The sequence below is a fragment of the Benincasa hispida genome, chromosome 10 (genome assembly GCF_027475165.1).
Source record: "Benincasa hispida cultivar pf3 chromosome 10, pf3_genome.v1.1, whole genome shotgun sequence".
Classification (NCBI taxonomy): domain Eukaryota; kingdom Viridiplantae; phylum Streptophyta; class Magnoliopsida; order Cucurbitales; family Cucurbitaceae; genus Benincasa; species Benincasa hispida.
In genome coordinates, this window is record NC_143487.1 from 36,805,754 (window position 1) to 36,814,160 (window position 8,407).

The following is an 8,407-nucleotide window of genomic DNA, read 5'->3' on the forward strand; positions in this document are numbered from 1 at the left end:
TGTTCTAGCAAACAAGAGACAAATATTAGATTCCTTTTAATATAAGGAATATAATATACACTTTTCAAATAAATGTACTTATCTCCTATAAATAACTTCATATCTCTCACTGCTTTGGCTGAAACAATCTCCCCAGTCCCTATCTTAAAGATTTTTTCACCTTCTGTCAACTGTCTCCAGGAACTTATTTCATGTGAGATAGTACACACATGATTAGCGGCACCTGAATCAATTATCCAGATTTTATCGTTTTCCACTAAACATGTTTCGATAACAAGTAAATCATATTTATCTTGTTGTTCAAATTAAGCATTCTCATCTACATAATTCATAATTTTAGATGAGTTGGGAGATACAGGACAATCCTCTATTAAAACTCTATTGGTATAATTAACCACTAGTAATTTGTTTGTTGGTTTGATTTTACTATTATGTACATCGGAAGCGAGTATTCTAGAATTCAGCATGCTGATAAATTTCAAACAAATTCTAATTAACACATTGTAACTAAATCCAAAATTAAGTTTTAGCAAAAACTAATAATGTACCCATAATCATTATTTATTTGCAACGATATTTTAGTGAGTCAAAACATGTGCTACCAAGGGGTAGTCAGATACTCCTTCACTAAAACAAACAATTTTGACCAAACACTATCTCTGGAACAACTCTTATTCCTATGGTTATTTAGTTATCGTTTTCGGTCAAGACCTTTACTAACAACTTAGTAATTCTTGTAAGTGTGACCCACCATTTTCATATCTTATAGAACGGTATGAATTTCCTCCAAAATAGAAGACAATATTCAAGATGAAACTATAAAACCCTATTCATTTTACTGAAGCCTGGGTTGTTTTGAATCCTATGTTACAACCCTCCATGGGGATAGTCATTGCTAAATGACTAGTAAAGGGCTGCTTAAAGCTAACCAGCAAGCGCAACATAGGAAGCTCACGGTTCAAACTAATGGAAGAGACCGTAGGATATATTGGCACATATCCTTCACCCACTTACTATGAACTACTTCCTACTTTTACCTCGATATTGACTCATACAAAACACTCTCCATAAGGAGGCCACTTCCAGGGTGACACGAAGCGTCATATGAATCTCATGGTGTAAACTATGTGGAGACGTGGCAGTTGAAATCTATTTATCGTATAATAGACTTATGTTTGAACAAATTCCTCTTATTCACCGAAATCTAGATTTAAGCTAAAAATACTTTCCGTAGGGAGGTCAATTCCAGGGTGACATGAAGTACTGCTTAAATCTAGATTGTGAACTCTTAGAGACATGAAAGCTAAAAATAACGTATCATATATGTTATTAATCTCCCATTGAAGTTTTCTAATAACTCTATCATATAGAAGTTATTAAACTCCCACTGAGGTGTTCTATTTGGGTAGATTTATACTTAGGTTCTTTTCGGCTAATAAAACAACCCTAAGTCTATGTGGTTTATCCAAGTATAACTTTTATAATTGAATTTTAACCTATGATGTCTATGTGATAAAGCATTTTATTACCTCACGTTACTCACATATGCTCATATAACCGGTTACCAACGCTCAATAATCCAGCCATAATCCCCAGGCAGGAGGTGTTCCATAAACTATCAACTTAAGTACCCCCAACCTTAGACGGGATTATATATTGGTTGAGTTTGTAACCTAGGTTTTATATGTTTTAACAATTAAAACAGGTCATCAACCTACGTGAGCATGTTACTGTTGATTATGGATTTTAAATGTCTAACCCAATTTTATAACAACTTATAAAATTTTAGACATGTCATACATCAATAATATACATGAGGCATTCATCATTTATTATAACATTTATATTAAATACAAGAAACCCTAACATGCTTACTATATATTATAACAATTATAACATACTTTCAATGCATGTAACATGTTTCCTATGGTGGAATTTTAAATCTAAATGGCATACTATATGCAAATATAAGATTTATTTAATTATAACATACATCAAATGCATAAATAATTAAACACAGACTGATATAGTTTTATTTTTGGCAAAAACAAGCAAACAAAACCCAATTATTACAAAACAGCTTTTGAACCGCTCCCGGACCGCTCGAACCACTCCAAAACGAACCAAAGTAGCTTGAATCGGACCAGAACCGTCTGAACAAGACCAGCCAAGAACCATTCAAAGCTGAACCGAACCAGACCCTAGAAGAACCGGTCGAACCGGCTCCCCTTGCTCATGTTCAACATCTTGCTAAGTCTCATCGTTTAGCAATGACGACCATCGTCTTGCATTTTGCCTGATCGTTTAGTAAATGCTTGATCGTTTAGCAAAGCTACACGATCGTGTAGTATTTTCCTTCTATCGCATAATGTCATCGTATAGTACCGAAGGAAGCTACACGATCGTTTAGTTCCATCGTCTAATGCATGAAGCCGATCGTTTTGCACGAGCAAAAGATAAACGATCGCTTAATGCCATCACATAGCATTCAATGTATCACCCAACTGCCACACAAAGGTAAGCGATCACATAGTGCTATTGCTTAGCAACTTAATGCACGCTTAGCTGCCGCATAGAGGTAAGCAAACGTGTATTGCTATCGCTTAACAACTCGACGCATCGCTTAGCTGCCGCATAGAGGTAAACGATTGCAGAGTGTTATCACTTAGAAACTGAACGCATTATTGAGCTCCCAATCAAAGGTAAATGATCGTGGTAAGCGATCGCTCAGGGCTATCGTATAGATCTTCATCACATCACTTAGCTCCCACCCGATGCTACACGATCGTGTAGTGCCATTGTATAGCAATACAACGCATCACTTAGCTCTAGCAGGTAGAGGATCGTCTAGCACACAATACCTCAACGATCAACGCCCAAAGCTACACGATCACTTAGCTTTTCTTCATATTGTCTAACGCATGAAGCTAAACGATCGTTTAGCTACTAGAGCTCAATGACGATTAGAATAAATGCTAATTTTCTGGAACTACAACTCGGCCACTTCGCTCGTTTCTTCGATTTACAACTTACTTTTGACTCTAATGACTCCAAATAAATTATAGACTCTTTCTAACACATAAAAGCTCATCAAACAAGAGCCAATTACAAATTTAAATGAGAAATTAAAGAGAATTAAATAGTCAGAACTTAGAAAACCATATTAGTGCACCAGTTTCATATTTCTCATATAATACACCCACCAATAAAAAATTAGATACCTAGATCATCTAGGTGAAATAGTCAGTCTTAAACAGTAAACAACGTTATAAAGTAAGAGTGACTTATTTCTTGGTCCTGATCTTATGCAAACTCATTGCATAGGACGCCCCCACTCCTCATGTTGTAACATGTACGAATTAGGATCACATCGAATGTAGCACTTTACAACTCTTTGTAACAACTACATAGTAGGCCACATCCAATGGTGTTACCAAAATAAGGTACCCAACCTTTCATGTACCATAGATCATTTTGACTATTTAATCGAACCCGACCCACTCTTATGTCTCCAAATAAAGTTCAAGTACTCATACAATAGTCATGGGTCTTAATTTCTATGATTTAGACATTCGTACAATTTGTGAAATCAATAATAAGTATATTGATTATAGAAGATGTTTATTATTTTACAAACTACGAGTTTTTAGGACATACAATCCAACAGAACGACTCTTATAGACTCAAACACTTTGAATACAGACTCGATAGAAAAGTCATGATGCCCAAAAACACAGGGTTCCTTAAAAATTAACTTGAAAAGTAAAGAAAGCTTCAACAAAGAGAGGTAATCATCCCAAAGCATCCATAGATTCACATCCACAACAACATCTAACATTTAAATGTATTGTAGACAACATAAAACCCACCAAGATCTCAAATGTAATTCAATGCATCAATGGAATTTGGAATATCAGAACAACCTGGCTCTGATACCAATTGATGGATCTCTTAACAAAGAGAACCAATGAGCGGAAGCAGATCGTTCCAAACCCTATTGTGAAATAACATACATATTTACAATCAAACAACAACAATTATGCATAAACTTTAAATTAGAACATGCTTCAAGAAGAAAATACAATGAAAATCTTGAGCTAACTATGAACATGCTTCAGCGTTATAAAGCAGACACCACCACGAGGCTACCTTGGTATTCTCAGTGTGAGAATCGAGGAGTTGCGGGATGTATATGGATTTGGTAGAGGGAATGAGGAGTTGAACGATCGTGTGAGATTGAATAAGTGGGAGAAGTCAGGAGTCTATCGTGTAGTCTTTGGTACTCGATCATTTAGAAGCAAGCGACTATCATATAGAAAACTCGATACACGATCGTTTTCTCTCTCAAGCTATCATATAGCTTTTTGTTAATGCGCGTTCGATTATTGTTCCATTATTAAAAAACTAAAAATTTTATCCATCAGTTACCATAACTTATTATAACTTCCCATTACGTTGGTTATTAGGAGAAAAAACTGAAAGCAATTATCCCATAATAGATTTAATTATAAATAAATAATATATTCATAACTTATAGTTTTAATATCATATTTCATGCAATATAAAAACCATAGTTCTTTTCCTCCTTTATGGAATTTAATATTAATTCCTCCAATTAATGCATCTAATACAACAAATCAATTATATCACATATAATTGAAGCAATTTAATTATATCATATATAATCAAATTTTATCTTATTAATTTGAACGCTTCAAACTAACCCAAAAACTGATTCTCAACATGCATCCATTGAGCTACCAAAGGGACCTTATGAACCTGTAACTTGAAGCTCCAATGGTACGTGAATAACTAACTGAACTCTTTAATCATAATATCCACCATCCGTTAACTATCGGGCACTCCACTAAAGACCGACTGCTGCACCCTTCGTGGTACAGATATATTTTTATGTCCATTGGATATAACCAATCAACAGTACGATAACCCTTCACTATCGCACGTAAGTACAGTTAGGCCAATTTACCGTTTTGCCCCTGTAATTACATCTAATACCTTAAGTACCACTGATTCCTCCAATGAACAATACATTATAGTCCTACTATGAGTGAAGCCTTCTCGAGCTATAAGAAGGTGTGGCGCCACATTGTTCAAGCCTCAGAATCAGCCCTTAAGGGAGCCATTTATCTATTTATCTCTACTTCGGGGAAGGATCAAATTCTATCTTGTGTAGCTGAGTTTCCAGCTCCCCAATCAGATGAATCCCCAAAGTGGTAGGTGATAACTGGTAGAAATACATGTTATTAAAGCTCAAATTATTAAAACAATGGGAGAAAGCGATGGTAAAATAGGCAATATTACGATTTAATGTGACAAACTAAAAGAAAATTGCGATCGCTAATGCTCATTGCATAAAAATAGTTAAATTGAGTTATTTTGTGCAGGTACAATGCAATGGCACGCTTGAGTTTGCGATCCAAGAGTACCTCAAAGATGATCGCGTAAAGACCTTACATAAAGGCAACAATATAATGAAACATGATGGGACGTAAAACTGATAACGGTCAATTTGGAAATACAGTTGAGAGTCGTTCAAAGACCATACCGTTGCAAATACATTGAACTTCCAGTGACTATCAGACGGCGTAATAGGGTATGGAAATTAATGTTGCCCATCTAAGCAATCATTAGTGAGAAGAATTGCTTTGCCTAGAAGTCTATAAATACCCAATGCTACCAAACCAGAAAAGGAGCGCGCGAGGAGGCGAGGAGAAGCCGAGGGAAGGGAATTCTTGAGAAGAAATTAATTTTTGGAGAGGTCGAGAGACTGCTGGAAACAACATGAAGGAGAGATGCCCAACCCTTGCAAGAGCAAGATTCTACAATTTGGGAAAGAATTGAAGTGATAAGAGCAGTCTAAAAAGCCAGAGGAAGCAAGACATTGTTTACCATGCTTGATACTTCTTACTCCATTTATTGTTTTGTATTCAACACTTTATTGCAAAACTGGAAACTTCATTTCAATTTATGTTCAGTCTCTCCACACCATGTATGAGTAACTAAATTTGTGAATGGGTTGAGAAGTACTTAGCTGGCGTGACTTAAGCTATGCACTTTATGCGATCATCTTGTCTTATGTATGCTTCATTCATCATTTGGAGTACTTAAGAGAGTAGTCTGAAGACAGAATCTAGGCTTGAGAGAGTCGGATTAGATCCCATAAACAAGATTAGAGACTTAGAAATAAGTTCTATCTGCTACATTTCATACACATTGCATGCATCCCAGAAATAGGAAATGTGACACTATGCATTGAGAAATGTAGTGCTTAATATTTGTGTATAGCATGATCGCATGACTTGAACAAAACCTTATTAAATGCTAGCTAAATCTCTTCTCAACCCCTTCATCGCATACTTGTTATAACACCAACTTTTCATCGCTGCACATTTAATTCCATCGCATTAAAAAATATAAGTTAAATCACCATCTACTTTGTTATCACCATCGCAATAGGATTAGAGAGTCCGTTGGATATCTATTTAGTAATCCCTGTGTTCGACCCTGGACTTACCAAGACCCTAAGAAGGCCTATACTTGGGCTTTATTAAAAAAACTCGCATGATCATCGCATCCACACATCCTTTCATCGCATGATAAATCAACGCATCAATTTTTTGGCGCCATTGCTGAGGATTACGGTATAGATTGCGCTAACATCAAACCTCTTTGATCTTTGCAACTTTTGACCTTTTTTGTATTTCCATTCCACCTGTGAAGGAAGAAGCAAGCATCGTATGAGCGAAGGACATAATCCTAAGCTCAAGTACGACCTAGAGATCAAAGGAACTTTTCGCAAAAGGCAGAGAAACAGACGTAAACGGCAAGGAAGAGTTCACAGAATGGCTGAACAACCTGAGGAACGAGTAGCAAATAAAAACAACATGTTGGAAAATCCTATCCTACTGGCAAATGATCACAATAGATCCATCCGAAACTATGTGTCACCAAACTTGTATGAACTCTCCCCAGGAATTATGAGACTAGCATTGGATGGATCAAGGATCAAGATGAAGCCAGTAATGTTACAAACGATACAAACAGCAGGACAAATCGGAGGATGGCGTGGTGAAGATCCGCACGCCCATGTACGAAGTTTCATTGAAATTTGCAACACTTTTATGTTCCCTATTTCCCAAGAAGAGGTTCGACTCACGTTATTTCCATTTTCACTATGTGATAAAGCAGGAAAATGGGCTTACTCTCTCAAACGAGGAGAGATAACGTCATGGGAGAAAGTTGTAGAAAAGTTTATGAAGAAGTATTTCCCTGCCACAGAGAATGGCAGAAGTAGGAAATTGATCACCAATTTTAAACAAGAAGAAGATGAATCGCTCAGTAACGCATGGGTGAGATTCAAGAGACTAGTACGCAACTGCCCACACAATGGATTGCCAGATTTCCTCCAAATGGAGATTTTATATCATGGACTCAACTCTGAAACGCAGACAACTGTCAATGCGGCAGCAACAATAGATCTGCTGGACAAAATATATGATGAAGCAAAGATTATTCTTGATCGCATCTGATTGGGCAAAGCATTCGAACTAATGTGCGATGCTAGCAGATATGCGATGGGGGCAGTATTGGCACAAAAAGTAAAGACAATGTTACACCCCATCGCATATGCTAAAGAACATTAAACTCCACGTAGGCGAATTACACCACCACCGAGAAAGAACTTTTAACGGTAAGTTTTGCGATTGAAAAATTTAGACCTTACTTGTTGGGGTCAAAAGTGATAGTCCACACAAACCACTCTGCGATAAGATATTTGATGACCAAAAAAGATGTGAAGCCTAGACTAATCCAATGGCTTCTCTTACTCTAAGATTTTAATATGGAAATAATCGACCGAAAGGGAACAGAGAACCAGGTCGCTGACCATTTATCACGATTAGAGAATCCAAAAGTGGATCACATCCAGTCGGAGGTGAACGCCTCATTTCCTGATGAGAAGTTGCTTAAGATTGAAGAACTACCCTGGTATGTAGATATTGTCAACTTCTTGGTCTGCAAACAATTCCCTGAAAACTACACATCCCATCAAAAGAAAAGGCTCATTCATGAATGCAAATTTTACTACTGGGATGATCCGAATCTCTACAAAAGGGGACCAGACCAGATACTGAGACTCTATGTTCCAAAAACTGCTTTCCATCGCATATTGTTTCAGTGTCATGAATCACCCTATGGAGGGCATTTTGGTGGACAGCGCACAATAGAAAAAGTTTTGCAATGTGAGTATTACTGGCCCACTCTGTTTAAGGACACACGAGAATACTTCATGAAATGCAATAAATGCCAATGCACTGGAACCATTTCATAAAAAAATGTGATGCCAATGAACATCATTTTGGAGGTGAAGCTATTCGATGTTTGGGGA

The 8,407-nt window shown here is 36.8% G+C and overlaps 1 non-coding gene across 1 annotated transcript; it reads right to left on the reverse strand.

Annotated features, from left to right (window-relative positions):
* Nucleotides 1-7,307: 7,307 nt before the first annotated feature.
* Nucleotides 7,308-7,414, reverse strand: LOC120089612 (small nucleolar RNA R71). The gene has a single exon (XR_005485285.1). It is a non-coding gene; the product is annotated as a small nucleolar RNA R71 (small nucleolar RNA).
* Between the last annotated feature and the right edge of the window lie 993 nt (nucleotides 7,415-8,407).